This window comes from Cervus canadensis, chromosome 22 (assembly GCF_019320065.1).
Source record: "Cervus canadensis isolate Bull #8, Minnesota chromosome 22, ASM1932006v1, whole genome shotgun sequence".
NCBI lineage: Eukaryota > Metazoa > Chordata > Mammalia > Artiodactyla > Cervidae > Cervus > Cervus canadensis.
Genome location: NC_057407.1, coordinates 3,803,795 through 3,820,874, shown reverse-complemented (window position 1 = coordinate 3,820,874; position 17,080 = coordinate 3,803,795). Strand labels below are relative to the sequence as shown.

The window sequence follows — 17,080 nt, the reverse complement described above, 5'->3', positions numbered from 1 at the left end:
TTTGTTGCTTTTAGGCCTTAAGAGAGAAAGCAACAGCTCAAGAGGTCAAAAGCAGTACAGAGATCTGCTAGGAAAAATAAAAGCAAGTTAGAAATTCAGTTTAATAATTTTGAAGGTGGTGAGGGACACATGTTTATATCCATAGGCCGGTGACTTTTATCGTTTTCTTGATTAGTGATTTAAAAAAAAAATTCTCTACAGCTGATACTTATTTTTAGTGGAACCCAAAACTTCTTTCAGTATACTTGACACATTTTATGACATTATTATATTTCCAAGTTCAAGTGATAGTGAATTCAGCAGAACATCCACAAATTAGAATGACCAACATTTTCTGTCCTGCTCATTGGGCATGTATAAATCCTATGAAAGAAGCAAAAATAAAATAAAAAAAAAAAGAAGAAGAAGCAAAAGTAACAGACCAGGATATATAAAACATTTGTAAAGTATTATTTTAATACTGTTTTCATGAAACTCTCCCAACAGTAAAACACCATTTCACAGTTTGAAAACTAAATGAAATGTATTATTAATTCTTGTGTGTGTTTCCATGGCTGTGCCATTCATACAACTGTCGAATACATAATTATCTTGATAATTAGGGCTAGTAGCAAACAGCCTTATTTAAACAAATACTTATTTTTTTTAACTGACTAAAAGCAATTAGCAATGATCAATAATATAATGCATTGTCAAGCTTCTTTCCTGTATAAATTTTCTTACACAGGGATAATACAGTTTTAATGTCATAGAGATGTTATAATTAATATTGGGATTTTTTAAAATTCTATGTTACGTCTTTAAAATGTCGTTCTGAAAAATATACAAAGAAATGAAGAGTGAGGAAACAGTCCCCTCAAAGAAAATAACGTATTTATTTAAAATGCCAACTGCAAAAATATGTTCAAGGTATTCTAAGTTTAATAAAGAATATGATGCAGGCGGATATTTTAGTTTTAATTTAAAAATAAATTATATTCTTTTAAATTTAAAAGCATGAAAAAAACAGTGCCTAAAAAGCTTAGCCTGGAAATCTCCAAACCTTTATATTTCACTGATGCCACGTTTTTATAGTAGTTGTCATAAAAGCAAGAAACAAACTTTTAAACATGAAAAAGAATTTTGATTTAAAAATTAAATCACCAGTTTCTACCCCCTTTCCAGTGATTTGCAAGAGATTGAGCGGTGAGTCATTAATTGATCCTAAGATCTTTAAATTTAAGATCTAATTATCAGCAAGTGAAGTATCACATATCATTATAATTTAAATAAAGGATAATGACAAGAAGTACACAGTAAGATTAAAATGGATGATTTTGTAACAATCCTCACTTTTTAGCTAAGGGCATTCATTTAAGCGTTTTGTATATCAGAGAATACTATGGTGCCTATTAACTTCACAGACTGAATCCGATTGAAAATAGGCAACATAAATCTGTTTTCAAATTTGAAAAAGATCTTTTGAAGTATTACCCGGAAAGATGACTGGTAGCATCTCTGTTTTCTACAGACCTTTCATAAGAGTGGAAGGAATTTCTTTAAGAGAGAAGCTACAGTGAACATCTACATTGGTCTCTATTCCAGGAGGGTTTTGTAAAAATCATCTAGACGATCATGAGGTCCTGTTTTCAGTCAGCGATTGATCACTTAACTATGAACAGGAAGACTGCCACCAAACACCTGGGGTATGTCCAAGGTTTGCCCAGCGCCTTCTAAAGAGTGTTAGTCATTCCTCTCTCAATATCTCCAACTACAATTTGCTTCATGAATGATAAAAACAGTTGACATGAAAATAGTGTACTTCAAAACCAAGTTTCTTCAGCAACAGGTTTCAGACAACTCAGTTAATCATCGTGTCTGGTTTTGTTTTCAGACAATGATCTATACAAATCAATTTTACATGTTAACCTCAAAACTAGTTTCTTCATGACACAGTGCTAAGTTCTTTTAAGCTTTCTCTACTCAAATAATTGACACTAGTTCCCCAACCATTACTCTCAGACCCAAGTGAATGAAATTCTCGCGGTAAGACAAGAGCACGACCAAATAACAACAACAGAATAATCATCACCACGAGCCTCACGAGCAGCGTCCTGCAAACTTTGGACACGCATCACCAACACAGTGATTTCAGCAGAGTGTAATTGCAGAGTAAGCCGACTCACCTAAGCAAGGGGACTTAAGGAGAATTTAGAGACGCGGGCTTCTGATCACCGGCGGAGGTAAAGGCCCCTTCTTTACCTAACCACTGACCTTATATAAAAGCCGCAGATAGGTTACTCCCAGTTTCAGCCTCCTTACCTTAGGCTCCTCCCCTAACACCGAGGCAGAAAGTACCACAGATACACACCCACTTTCCGCCCCCTGCACGCAGGGACTAGAGATTTCGGTGAAGCCAGCGCCGTGTCCACCTTCCCCGCTCAGGGCTCGGCAGAGCGGGAGTCGAGCCCGGCACGTGGAGGAGCCACCGCACCGTCCGGCCTCCTTCCTGACGGCAGAGCGGGCGGGAAGGGCCCGCGCTCTCCATCCGCTGCCCCCCCGGGGGCCAGCGAGCCCCGCGTCCCGGGCCACTCCGCTCGGTTCATAGACAGCCCGGTGCGTGAGGGCACCTAGGCTGAGGGGGCGCGCCCCCCGCTCCGCCCGCCCCCAAAGGGCGCCCCAGGCTTAACTGTCACCGCGACCCCACGGCGGTCAATCTGGGCGCCGGAGACTGAGCCGGACCCCCGACGCGCCCGCACGGGATCCCGCGCCGGGGCTCTGGGGTACCCCGGGCAGCGGCTCCCAGACCACTCCTCCTCTGGCGCCCCGCGCCCCGCGCCGCGCCGCCGGGGGCTCGCAGACCCGCGCGCTCTCGAACCCTGAACAGGCGCGCGGGGCGCTCGGCCTCGCGCCTCCCGTCGGACCGCAGCTCTCCCCCGCGCGCCTCGTCCGCGGCCCGTGCCCTCTGCCGCCCGGACGTCTCCTCAGGGCGCGACCCTCGGCCGGGACGGGACCTGTCAGCCCGGGCGCCGCCGGTCCACGACCCCTGTCGCCCCCGGGACCCATAAGCCCGAGACCCCGTCGGCCCCACCCCGAACCCTCCTCAGCCCGGGGCCCCGCGCCCACCCCCGAGCGCAGCGGTGCAGCCCGGCTCTGACCTGCGCCGGTGGCCTGGCGGCCAGCTCCGGTGTCCAGGCGGCCGACCCGAGCGCCCCAGGCGGCGGCGGCTCGGGCGCGGGCTCCCGAGTGCGGTCGGCCCCGCCCGCAGCGGCCGGGTCGGGGGCGGGGGCGCGGGGCGAGGGGAGGGGCGCGGCCGCGGCGCCGCCGCCCGGCGCACAGTAGGGCCCCCCGCGCGCCGCGCCCACCTTCTAGCGGGCGAACCTACTCTGCGCCCGGCCCCGCCTGTTCCTCCCTACCGCCGCTGGGCGGCGGCCCCGAAATGGTCCCGTTTTTCCTGACGAGGGACCGGCCGGAGCCCGGGAGGATGCCCGCGGTCACGTCGGGGAGAGCCGACGAGGTGTGGGGCTCCCGAGCCGCCCCGTCTCCGGGCTAGCGGGTCTCGCTTTCGCACGGTGGTCTGCGGGGTTTTTTTTTTTTCCTTCTCAAGTTCTTTTCAGTAACATCCTCTTAAGTCAAAATTTAAAAAAGAAAGAAAGAAATGAGAACGTACTAAGGATCACCTGTTTTTTGGTTTTTGTATTTTTAATCCCCCTACCCCATGACGCTACACACTTTCAGCTCCCCGCTCCCCGACCCCCACCCCACTCAACCCTTTCGCATTTCGTATTTCCCGCTGGTATTCGTGCTTCACTTAAAGTGACAAAGTTTTAATTGTAAAAATTTAAAGTATTCCTTAAACTCATTGACCGAATTTTTGAAATTCTTTTAGCAGTGTTTCTGACGCCAAGGGAGCCGGACACGTGGTGTGTGTGGGTGGGGGTGCGGGTGGGGCGGGGCCTGGGGCTCTCGGGTCGGGCGAGTGAGGCGCAGTTTGGGGTCCGAGCTCTAGGGCATGGACCGGGTGGACTCTGGGCACCTTCGTTTCCTGCCTCTCCCGTGAACCTGTCCAAAGAGGGGCTGAGATATGGCCAACTAAAAAGCCTCTGGTCTTCTGGACATGAGGCCTTACTTACCTTGTTTCCAGTCCCATTTGCTGAAAAGCACACCCTGTTCTGAGTCTGGCAGTCCTTGGGGAGAGAATAGAGCCCGTGATTTCGAGAAGTGTTATCAATTACTTGCCCACGATGCTCTCCACCCTCTTAGCGTCTTAATTTGGCCGGTTCTTTTTCCTCTAGGGAAGCTGGTCCTTGTTTGCAGTTACAAGTAAAATATTGTGAGGATGTTTATCATCTTGGAGAACGTTCAGAGTTTAATTCAACAGATCCGTGTCCTCTGCCTGGCCCATATAACAGAAAGTTGAAGAATCATAGCTCTAGAGGGGCTTAAAAGAAGACCATCACCGAAAAACCTTACTTCCTTGCCTGCCAGGTAGGTAGACAGCTTGACACCGGCTCAGCGTTCTATACTCAGGCATCGAAGTGCTGCATGCGTCCCTCTTCTTGATCGCTCCAGACTGCCAGTCTGCTTAAAAAAAAAAAGTTGAAATATAATTTGCGGAATCTGACATTTAAATAATCTAATTTAAAAAAATAATCTAATTTAAATGTACAACCCAGTGATTTTTAGCTTATTGACAGTTTTCCACCACTTGTATTGAGAAATAATGGATATATATCACTATATAAGTTTAAAGTGTACAGCATGATGGCTTGATTTATGGTGTGTTGTGAAATGATTACAATAGGTTTAGGTAACATTCATATAGAGACCTTAAAAACAGAAGAAAATATTTCTCCTTGTGATGAGAACTCTTAGGCTTTAAACTCTTAATGACTTTCTTAGTATCATACAGCAATGTCAACTATAGTCATCATTTTGTGTATTACATCTCTAGTACTAAATTATTTTTCTTCCAGTCTTACTGAGATATAATTGACAGACAGCACTGTATAACTTCAAGGTGTATAGCATGATCTGACTTATATGCATCATGAAATGATCATCACAGTATAAGTTTAGTGAATATCCATCATCTCTAGTAGACTTAAATTATTTTATAACTGAAAATTTGTACCTTTTGACTCTCCTTTAACCACCCCCGCCCCCATCTGGTAGCCACAGATTTATAGTTTTAATTCTTACTTTTAGGTCTGCGACATAATTTTGAGTGAAATTTTTTGTATGGTGTGAGGTAGGACCAATCTGCTTCTGGTGGAGAAATACTCATAATTAAACAATATTGACTGGATGGAATTCCATCATAGTAAGCTCATAACTTCCCTGGTGGCTTTGATAAAGAGTCTGCCTGCAATGCAGGAGAACCAGGTTCCATCCATGGTTGGGGAAGATCCCCTAGAGAAGGAAATGGCAACCCATTCCAGAATTCTTGCCTGGAGAATCTCATGGACAGAGCAGCCTAGTGGGCTGCCGTCCATGGTGTCGCAAGAGTTGGACACAACTTAGTGATTAAACCTACCTACCTACCTAAGCTCATAACTGGTGCAACATTTTTTATAGTTGATCTGAATACTTTCTAAATTTCCTTCCATATCTTTTTGTAAAGTGATTTTTCTACTATATATAAAATAGGTTAATAACAAGGACCTACTGTATAGCACAGGGAACTATACTCAATATCTTAAGCCTATAATAGAAAAGAATCTGAAAAAGAAGATATAAATGTATAACCGAATCACTTTGCTATATACTTGGAATTTTCAACACAACATTGTAAATTAACTATACTTCAATGAAAAATGTGATTTTTAAAAAAGTGACCTATACTTCGTGAAGCCTAAAAATGTAAGAAGTTAAGCAATAGAAAGAGAAATAGCTTAAGTGTGTTTTTTAAACTACTGGTCTTGATTTATTAGTGGATTATGAAATCAGTTAGTGTGTCATAACCAAATACTTTTTTATAAGTCAAATAATACAGAACAGAATAGAAACTATCAGCATTCTCTCCTAAAGTGTTGCTTCATTGGATTATGTGTGTGTGTTTGTGTGTAGCAGCAGTTGATGTAAAATTTGTTTTCTTACTGTGTTTGGGGCTACGTTTTCAAAACTTGGACCAACAATGTATAATCTATCGCTGCAGAATTCTTTCATCCCACAGACATTTACTGAGAGCTTATTTTGTGCCAGGTCCTCTGCTAAATTCTGGGGATAGTATGATAAATAACACGTGGTCTCTGCCCTGCAGCAGTGCACACATGCAGTTCTATCCACATGTAATTTCTAGAAATGAAAGATTGTGCCTTGGTTCACTTTACCCAGCTACTAGGGCTTATTCCAAATACTGAGGTTTGGTCCTAGGGCACTTGTTTTATTTATTTATTTATTTATTTTTTGCAGTTAATGCTTAGTTGTTTATCTCACTTGAGATTTGCAGGCCTATTTGCTTTTCTTCTAAGTAGGGGAACTTTGTTCCCAGGTTCATAATTACATACTATGTTTATTGTATTGGGAAGGAAGTACAGGTCTAGTCATGGGAGTTGGCCTTAACTGAATCGATTTCCAGTTTATTCCAACTGTACTTAAACTACCCCTACTGACAGACCTCGATTTTTTTTTGTTTTGTTTTGTTTTTTCTTCTCAGTCCTCAGATATTTTTAAATACTGGTATATTATTTTTGAAATCATGACAAAATGTTATTTTCTAGGCATTTAGCAAAACAGTGTTGGCATCAGTGGTGAATGACATTTCACCATGTTGCAGACTGAGGTTAGGAAAATTAATATGCTACATTTCTAGTCGTCCACTGTGGGAGGAGGGTCACTTCCTTACGGCAGCCGTGTGCCGTCATGTCTCTGATGTTGGCTCCTCCTCTATCTGCAATACCATTTCTCAGTCTCCAGACACCATAAATTCCCAGGAGATTTATAAGATCTTAATTTAAAATTAAAAAAAATTACAACCAGTTCAACATGTTGAACAAGTTAAACACACACACACATACACACACACCTACTTTGTGAATGACTGTTGTGTTTATACACATGATTTTTAAATCTAGTTATGAAATTTTACCTGCAATCTCTCTGTTTTACTTGAATTTTATTAAGGTCCTTTTCTCCTTCTCTTGCTATTCTGTCTTCTCTTATCTTGCCTCTCACCAAATGACTTGCTCCTTTTCTGAGGTCTTAAGTACCAAAGCCAGGCTTGCAATCCATTTCTTCTGGTTTTCGATTGCCTGATCCTTTCACTATACATCTCTGCTTAAATCAGATTCTATTTCTGTTTGGAGTGATTGCCTATAGATAAAAAAAGAATTTTGCCAGAATATCTTAATAAATGCTTGATTATATACAAATTATTAGGTTACAATATAATACAACTATTGGTTCAAAATTTAAAAATGGAAAATATACACAACTTTGTATTTTATTTTCTCTTAATACCCCGATTTACAGCTTTCTTTTAGATAATTTGAAAAGATTGAAACAGACATAATTTTAAGGCCATTTCTTTGATGACTCCTAGTTTTGAAAATGTTTTATCTCCCATAATTTGTAATAATAATATTTAATTCCAAGGAAATTCCATTTGGTGGTTTCAATAGTTTTGAGTTAGATTATATAAATGTTAAAGTTTTAATTGTTTAAAACATCTTTTAATCATTCAAAAAATACTTTTGCTATTCAGAGAATAATAAAAAAGAGGTTTGCCCTGCTTTCTCAGTTTTTCTTCATTCCTCCCCCATCCCCAGGAATTGATATATTTTGCCTTTCAGATTGCCCTGTAAATATCAAGGGGTAAGAAGTAGTCAGCTGTTAGGAAGAAGAGAATGCCAAGCAGGGTTTTCAGTTAAGGAAAATTGTCCTACCTTCTATTTGTCTTTTCATTTCAAGAGTTTCGTTTTCATGAAGTAAGGGTAGGACGGAAAGAGCCCTAACCTTTATCTCTGCTCACTGTGGCCTAGAGCAAGAGACCCACCCTCTCAGGCTTAGTTTCCTCATCTAGAAAATGGAAATATATTCTCTTAATCTCATCAGTGACATAGTTGAGAAAATATTAAGTCAGGCTCCTAGTAGGAACTCAGTGAATGTGGCTTATCAACCAGGTGAAAGCAATTAGACTGTTTTTTTTTTTTTTTTTCTGTTAGTCACTTGCATTAATACACAGTTTGGATGCTAAACTGAGGATTTTTTCATATACACCTTCATCGTTAGTCATCAGCCTACATGGATGCTCTACTATCTTCCTTGCATGTAAAAAAATCACTAGCCGAAATGAGTAGATTTTGAAACAGCTGTGAATCCCAGTTATCTGTATAAGAATGGTTTTCTCAGGACATGCATGGAGCTTACAGGTCCTAGGCTTTGTCACATAAAACAAAAAGCAAAACAAAACAAAACAAAAGCCTTTTTATGATGGAAAACATTAGACAAATATAGAAGTAGGCAGAATAGTGCAGTGAATCCCCCTTGTACCCATAACCTGGTTTCATCCTATGGCTAATCCTGTTCCATCTATCTATACTTGACCTGCCTCCTTCTTCTGTACCATTCTAAAACCCCTCAAAGGAATGTCATCATTTAAAAGCTGGTTCAAACAGTTAGCTCTGGTAGATTTTCAATTTATCAGAAAAATTTCTCTGCTAATATTTTCACAACTCTTCATGTCCATCATGGGCAAGTTGCAAAATGTGCTCACAGCTCACAGGGCTGCCATCTGCTTACTCTGGCGTTTCGGGACCTGAGGATGTAAATGCTGTGTCCAGGCTGAGAAATGGGCAAGGAGCTCGGACTTGGGAAAAGACAGTTACGGTATTTCATTTGCTAACAACAGAACCACCAGAACAAAAAAACATAAACAAAATCCCAACACTTGTGTGTCTGTGATGTATCTGTCTTCCCTTACTAAGATGTAAGCACTTTGACAGCAGAAGCCATGGTTTATTGATTTTTTTACACCCAGGAACTGTTGCCCTACATGGCTTGAAACCAAATAAGTGGGCCATCAGTGTTTGTTGAATGATTGATTGCCGAGTGTTTAACTTGCAAACCTAAGCCTACTATTAAGCAAATAATTCAAATGTCACTTTGTCAAGAGATCCTCCATCACTATGGTTCTTTATTCTAACAGTTTTATTTTTCTTTCTACATGTATTGCTACCTGAAATTATATTTTTAACATTTATTTATTGTCTGTTTTCCCACTCTGGAACATGAACCCCATGAAAGCAGCAATTTCTTTTTGTAGAGACTATTATTTTAGAGCAGCCTCAAGTTCACAGTAAAATTAAGAGAAAGGTACAGAGATTTCCCATACTGCCCCTAAGGCTGTTTTTTTGTTTTGTTTTGTTTTTAATTTGCTATTGTAACCTTGGCTTATGGTATGCCTAACATATGGTAAATGTTTTTATTATTGAAAAAATAGTAATGCCATAAATTCAGTCACCTTTAGAGGCTGTATTTTCATCCTTCATGTCTACAAAGTTGAGGCTATCATTTACATAAATGATGTCCCTCAGGATATCTCCAACTCAACTATTGAATTGAGCCTTACCTAGGTAGCCACAAGCCTTTCTGTCTTTATGAACATAATTTTAATTTGAATATTTGGACCCATGTGCCAACTTTTCTCTTGATCCAAACAACTCCTACTGCTGATACACAACATCAAACTGGGGATGGGGATGTTTGAACCAAAGCCTGAGGAGCGAGGCTTCTGATTATCCTGAGTTCAGCGACTCTGTTTCCACGGAGACAGTCCTGTCACATAATTTCCCTTATCCCTTTTTACAGAAGAGGTTTTCAGGCATGCAGGGGCCTATTTCTGAAATGCCTTAAGGTACAGAGGTGTGAACTAAGCTAGCAGTAGACGTCTTGCTGCCCTGGCCAGCCCCACAACCTTCTCCGGTCCTGGCACTGACACCTGCAGGGAGCGCTTCTCACGCATCTGAGACAGGACACGTGGGCCCACTCTCTGGAGATGCACTGTGGCCTGCAGTACGCTTGTGTTTTGCATTTCTACTGCCTTTTAAATGAGTAACTGGTAGATTGATCATGAATCGCCTTTATATGTTTAGGCATTTTTGTACACTAGTGGGAACAGGTAGGGAGGACGTTGGGAAATATGTATGCTTTACAGTAGGTAATACTTTGTTAAAACTCAACATTCAGAAAACTAAGATCATGGCATCTGGTCCCATCACTCCATGGCAAATAGATGGGGAAACAGTGGAAATGGTGACATACTTTATTTTGGGGGGCTCCAAAATCACTGCAGATGGTGACTGCAGCCAAGAAATTAAAAGACGCTTGCTCCTTGGAAGAAAAGTTGTGACTAACCTAGACAGCATATGAAAAAGCAGAGACATTACTTTGTCAACAAAGGTCCGTCTAGTCAAGGCTATGGTTTTTCCAGTAGTCATGTATGGATGTGAGAGTTGGACTATAAAGAAAGCTGAGCACTGAAGAATTGATGCTTTTGAACTGTGGTGTTGGAGAAGACTCTTGAGAGTCCCTTGGACTGCAAGGAGATCCAATCAGTCCATCCTAAAGGAAATCAGTCCTGAATATTCATTGGAAGGACTGATGCTGAAGCTACAACTCCAATACTTTGGCCTGATGTGAAGAACTGACTCATTTGAAAAGACCCTGATGCTGGGAAAGATTGAAGGCGGGAAGAGAAGGGGACGACAGAGGATGAGATGATTGGATGGCATCACCAACTCAATGGACATGAGTTTGAGTAAACTCCGGGAGTTGGTGATGGACAGGGAGGCCTGGCCTGCTGCAGTCCATGGCATCTCAAAGAGTCGGACATGACTGAGCTACTGAACTGAACTGAATACTTTGTTTACTGACATTGTATCTGGCAGCCACTCTTCCTACCATTGTGATTTGGGTAGACGGATTTTTTTTTCTTCCAAAAGTAGTTTTCTGATTTTAATCTATAATTATCCATTTATTCTCTCAAAATTTCAGTAGGTCAGTTTCTGCATATCTTCACCTAGAATGCAGAATTTAAAAATATTTTTTTATTCCTGTGGTAGTAAGAAGTTGATTCTTCCCTGTACGGGGATTTAAGAAGGTGAATTTAGTTGACCTCTTTAACTGTTCTCCTGCCAAGTGGAATTGCAGTGACCTAGATGAATTGCATCATTTATTAATGACAGAAATAGAATTATTAGCATTTAGGGCAATATTTAGTCTGGTTCTACAGAACATAAGTCTCATTATGATTTTTCAATTACTATCTTTAATACTAGACTGATTAGACATTCCCTCCACCTCCAAGTTTTAAATCTATCATGTAGCATGCTTAAAAGAGGCAATGTTTTATAAAACCAATAAAATATTTACAAACCCACAAAAATCAATAACAATTGTAATATAGGGGCAACAGAAGTCAATACAACAAAATAATGGAAGGATACTTAAATCTAAGAGGAAAAACAAAATAGAAAATAGAAAGAAATCACAGCTCTGGACTTTTATGTAAATTGTGACTTTTTTCTTTTTAATTATTTTTTTAAAAATTACAGAATATAAGCTTCCTGTAAAAAGTCAAGCCACCTGTATACCAATGTTCATAGTAGCATTGTTCATAGTGGTCAAAAAGTGGAAACCATCCAGATGTCCACCAGTTGACAAATGGATAAACAGAATCAAGTCCTACAATGGAATAGTATTCAGCCTTAAAAAGGAACAACGTGCTGATAATAGAAGTATAAGCCTCAAAAGCGTTATGCTAAGTGAAAAGTCAGTCACAAAAGACTTCATATCATATGATTCCATTTATATGAAATGTCCAGAATAGGCAAGTCCATGGTGCCAGAAAGATTAGCTGTTGCCAAGGGATTTAAGGGGGCATGGAGAAAATCAGGACTGATTATTCATGAGCACGGTTTCTTTGGGGAGGGGTGATGAAATGTTCCAGGTAGTGGTGATGGTTGCACAACTCTGTTCCATATACTAAAACCTACTGAATTGTACATTGAAAAGGGTGAATTTTATGGTCTGTGGATTATATCTCAACTAAAAGAATGATGGAGAGGAAAAGATGGTTAATTATATCCTTCCCTTACCAAATAACACCCAGAATGTGTGTTCTTTTCTCCAGCCACCTACCTTGTTTTGCTGTCCTCTTCTTCTCTTATTCCAGGGCTGCAGCAGACTACCATTCAGGTTATAACTCTGACCATAGGGGCTGGCCAAGTGGACAAAGAGGGTCTGATGTCCCAGCCATGCACTCATTCCACCTGAAAGAGAAGACTTTCTTCTAATTCATGTAAAGGTGACTTTGCCTGGGCTTTTGGAATCGGGACGGTTGGTAAATACATGTACTTAGTCTACTTTCTTGGATTAAAAATCAAGCACTTCATAAGTCAGAAAGAGAAAGACAAATACCATATAATATCACTTATATGTGGAATCTAAACTATGACACAGATGAATCTATGAAACAGAAATAGACTCACAGACATAGAGAACAGACTGCTGTTTGCCATGGGGGAGGGGGGGAGGGGTGGATTGGGCGTTTGGGGTCAGAAGATGTAACCTATTACATATAAAATGGGTAAACAAGTTCCTACTATATAGCATGGGAAACTATGGATATATTCAGTACACTATGATGAATCACAGTGGGGAAATAATATTTAAAAAACAATATACATGTATAAATGAATCACTTTTCTGTACAGCAGAAATTAACCCAACATTATAAATCAACTATACTTCAATTTAAAAAATTCGATAAAAAAGTCAAGCACTTCATTTTACTCTAATGCTGTAGTGGGATTATTTGCTAGAAGCAAACACTCTTTGGCCCTCTCTTTACAAGCTGGGTTGAAAATTATCTGATTAAGCTTAAAAAGTACATTTCTATTTTAAATATGTTATACGGTTCCTTTAAACTTGCCTTTTTTGTTTAAAAAGGATTTGGTGTATTGTTCAACTTTACATTATGATCCTCCAATACAGTTTTTATATTTGATACCATCACTACTAAGAGGATTTCCTGATACTGATTTGTTCTAACAATGCAACTTTTCTGAAGGCATTCTTGTAGAGATTTCAAAAGAGCTCAAATAATAGTATTTTCTACACTAAATTTAATCAGTGAGTCAATGCACATTTATTGAGTTATTATTATGTTCAAAATAACAGTCTATTCCAGACAGGAAGAACCCCCAAATCATGATATTTTACATAGAAAGTACTTATATACTTAGCATATAGTAGGTACTCAATAAATATTAGTAGATGAATTGATGAGTAAGAGCAATTTTCTTTATTTGTTATATCTAAACATATTTGTGGTACCTAAACACTGACAAATAATCCTAGAATTTAATAGGTCCTTAATTCTACCATTAGAGAAAGAAGGGAAGCTGATGTAAAAAATGGGATATAATTAATGACTACTTCTAGGATAAATCCCACAACTCTGGCAAACTAACCATTGTTTTAGTGTTAAATATTTGTAGCTGCCAATTGTCTTCAACAGTTTTTTTGTCTACTTTGCCTGTTTGTTTATGAAAGAGTATTTACTGTTAACTTTCATGAATATTTGAAGTGTTTCTACATGAAAATCAAGGATCAGTGGTTCTCAAATCTGGCGGAACATCAAATAGTTAATGTTTTTGTGCTTGTTTGTTTCCAGTCCTGGAAAGGTGGAATCCAGGATTCCTAGACTAATTAGTACCACCTGCTTGAGCTCGTGAATCAAATTTAACAAGCATCTTAGGTGATTATTTTAAGTTTTATTTTTAACTACACAAGTTATACAGGAACAGAATTTTTTTCATAAAGAAATGGAAAGGTTTTGAATAATGCCAAATTCTCATCATCAGTCCCAGTCCTGCATCTTTTCTTCCTTGACACAGGCGTGCTTCTTCCGCACATTAAAAGTTTGAGAACCGCTGCCATAATGAACAGGTCAGAAGAAGTAAACTGAAAAGTCGTGTTAGAACTCAAATACGAGGCCACATTTTTAATGTTTTCTCTATTGTGGAGTCGCAAAAAGTCAGATGCGATTGAGCTCATTTGGACACTCACACACACACACACATACACACAGTTGTGTGAATTACAGAGTCCAAGTCCCAGTGAAGACAGAAGAACTCCCTTTTCAAGTATTTGAGGGCCATCATTTAAGATGATATCTTACCAAAAGAATCTCTTCCTTCTCACGAAAAAAAAAAAAAAAAGTTTTATTTCAGTTACCCTCAGTGAGAAATGTGAGCAATGGAAATAGTAAACATATTCAGTGTATGGGGGAAACAGTTGGTATTCAGTAAACACCAAGTAATTTATTGACTTGGCAAGGATCCCTTGAACTCTAGTATATAGTTAACTCTTACTTATCGAGGAATAAATTTTACTATTTTGGAAGTTGTAAGGTCATTGAGCCTCCTCTCATAATTTTACTAAATTCTAAACTGTGGATCGTGTACCTGAGACAGCAGAGGAATTGACCAAGCTGAAGGGGTGGGGGTGGGGTGGGGAGGCTGGTATAGGTTCACTGTCAAGCCCTTATTAAGTACGTCCTCTTTGCCACATCCTCTTTGCCATGCATAGTGTTAGCTGGAAGAGAAACATCCTGCTTTTAGGGAGCTTATTGTCCTGTAGAGGAGGCAGAAAGTTAAAGAAAAGTAGAATACAATGGGTAAGTACAATGAAAGAGGAGTTACATGATTCTGGAGGGAACACAGAAAGGCTGGGAAGGGAAGTGGTACATGGATGTCATACCTGAGCTTAATCTTGAAGGGTGAGTACAATGCAGCCATATGAATAATAAATATATTTAGGAGGTAGAGTCCAAGACCTTTAAAAAGAAAAACAGAAGAAAAAGATTTGCTCTAACTTGAGCAATTAATAGGCTGAGTTTGAGAGACACTGAGTTTTCAGTGTTGGTTGTAGGACGGGATCCAGGAAAGATGTCCACGGATGATCGGCACCCCATGCCTGTAATTTTGGAAGGGATTCTCAGATGGAAATTTCAATGGAGTGGTCATCGTACGCCAGCAGTTGAAGCCTTTGATGTACCTGGGTTGCCAGGGGGAGCAAGAAAAGAAGGCTGAAGAGAAATCTCTGCAGGTGATGAACTTGTAAGGGATAGAGGGAATCTGAGAAGGAGCCACTGGCGGGGTAGAAAAAAGAAAAATGAAAATGGCCTGGTACAATGAAGGTCAAAGGAAGAGGGAAGACGATACTGCCAGATGGCATAGAGCTGTCAGTTAAGATGAACCTGGTGACTTTGGTGAAGGAGGAGACGGAGGCAGAAACCGTGTTGGTCAGGAACATTTACTGAGCACCTACTATGTTCCAAGTGTTGTAAGGTATCCCGCTGTTTCATTTTTACTGCAGCTCTCTGAGCTATTACGGCATCATCTTCATATTACAGCTGAGTCAGTGAGGCACTGGAAGGCCTTGACCAGAGACAGGCAACTTGCCTGCAACAGATGGACAATAAGTCAGCTGTTCCTGGCTTTGGGTCCAGTCTTTCAGCCACTGCTGGCATCCAATGGTGGGGAAAAACTGGACATAATGAATATGGGCAACTCTTTAGAGACGTTTGTTACTGAAGGAAAGAGGATAGAGGTTACAAAGGAGAAGCTGGGTCTAAACAAAGTGGTTTGTATTTTTGTTTTTAGAATTAGGCAGGTTTGCCCATGATGATAAGCTGAGGACCAGCGCTAGTGAGAAGAATAGTCGTCTCTAGAATGAAGTGTTGATGTATTTCTAATCAGAAGAGATCTGGGGAGAGGCTGTCAGTTGAAATAGCTGAAGCTGTTTGGTGCTGTATCAGTACGCTTTATGAAAGAAATCACCTTCAGTGGGTGTCCATCCAGTTTTTTCTCACTCTGGAATCCATTAAAATGTAATTAATATCATTCACGATAAAGTAGACTGAATTTCTTATTTCACTACAATTCACAACTTTACTCACCATATCAAAGTTGGTTCTACCTATCTATGCTCAAGGTCAATACTAACAGTCAGAGATAGGCCCTATTTACACAGTCCTTTCCTATGGTCACACGATAAAATCTAGCATTTTCTTTCCTTCCATCAGCTGCTATGCTCTGGTGGAATGCTCGGAGTTCTTTTCTTCATAATAGAAAAAAAAAAAAAAAAGGTGCCCATTGCAGAGCTCCTAGGTGATCCTGCTGGTACTAGAACTGACTAGTTTAGTTTCTCCCAAATCTTGTTTTCAAAAAAAATTATGCCGTGTGTGGGTAAACTTCATCTAAACTGAACTTCTAGTAATTACACTGGAAGTGTTAGTTGCTCACCCGTGTTTGACTCTTTGTGATCTCATGGGCTGTAGCCCGCCAGGCTCCTCTCTCTGTGGAATTCTCCAGGCAAGAGTTCTGGAGTGGTTTGCCATTCTCTTCTACAGAGAATCTACCCAAGCTAGGGATCGAACCAGCGTCTCCTGCATTGCAGGTAGATTCTTTCCTGTCTGAGCTAACTGTACTAGATTATACTCGAAAGGGCAGTAAAATTCCACATGCTTAGTTTATAAAGGACTCATAATGAATTCCCTGCTGAGACCCTCCAGAGTTCTTTGTAGATTTCCCTTCAAAAGATCATAGTTTTGCTGCTCTGCAAACATGGTAAGTCACTTCAGTCGTGTCCAACTCTTTGCAACCTCATGGACTGTAGCCCGCCAGGCTCCTCTGTCCTTCTGAATCATAGAGGATGAACTTACAGTTACTAGGGGAGAAGAGTAGAGGGAGAGGGAGACTGGGAGTTTGGGACTGACATGTATACATTGCTGTATTTAAAAAAAGATAACCTTGGAGAAGGGGATGGCAACCCACTCCAGTATTCTTGCCCAGGAAACCCCAGGGACAGAGGAGCCTGGCAGGCTACCATCCATGGGGTCTCAAGGAGTCAGACTCGACTGAGTGACTAACATTAACACTTTCACACTCAGAATGGATTTTCTAGCTCCAACTTACTCTTTGGGGAACTGTGGTTTGTGTAAAAATGAAGACTATTGTTTTAAGAAAAAATAGATAACCAACAAGGAACCTACTGCACAACATAGGGAACTCTGCTCTATGCTGTCATAACC

At 40.6% G+C, this 17,080-nt stretch overlaps 1 protein-coding gene and 1 long non-coding RNA gene across 6 annotated transcripts in view; one reads left to right on the top strand and one right to left on the bottom strand.

Annotated features, from left to right (window-relative positions):
- PPARG (peroxisome proliferator activated receptor gamma) overlaps positions 1 to 3,286 on the bottom strand; it is a 124,116-nt gene extending 120,830 nt beyond the window's left edge. For 2 of the 4 annotated variants that reach the window (XM_043442473.1, XM_043442477.1), the window contains exon 1: positions 3,138 to 3,286. The gene's annotated coding sequence lies outside the window, so the exon portion shown is untranslated. Of the gene's footprint in view, positions 1 to 2,165; positions 2,284 to 3,137 lie in introns of those variants that run through there. The other 2 variants (XM_043442472.1, XM_043442474.1) reach the window with 1 other exon arrangement.
- Positions 1,989 to 16,664, top strand: LOC122424565. 2 transcript variants are annotated; one of them, XR_006264475.1, is made up of 3 exons: positions 1,989 to 2,222; positions 4,275 to 4,467; positions 12,155 to 16,664. It is a non-coding gene; the product is annotated as an uncharacterized LOC122424565 (long non-coding RNA). The 2 variants fall into 2 exon arrangements; XR_006264474.1 differs by lacking the exon at positions 1,989 to 2,222 and adding an exon at positions 2,370 to 2,595.
- Positions 16,665 to 17,080: the final 416 nt, after the last annotated feature.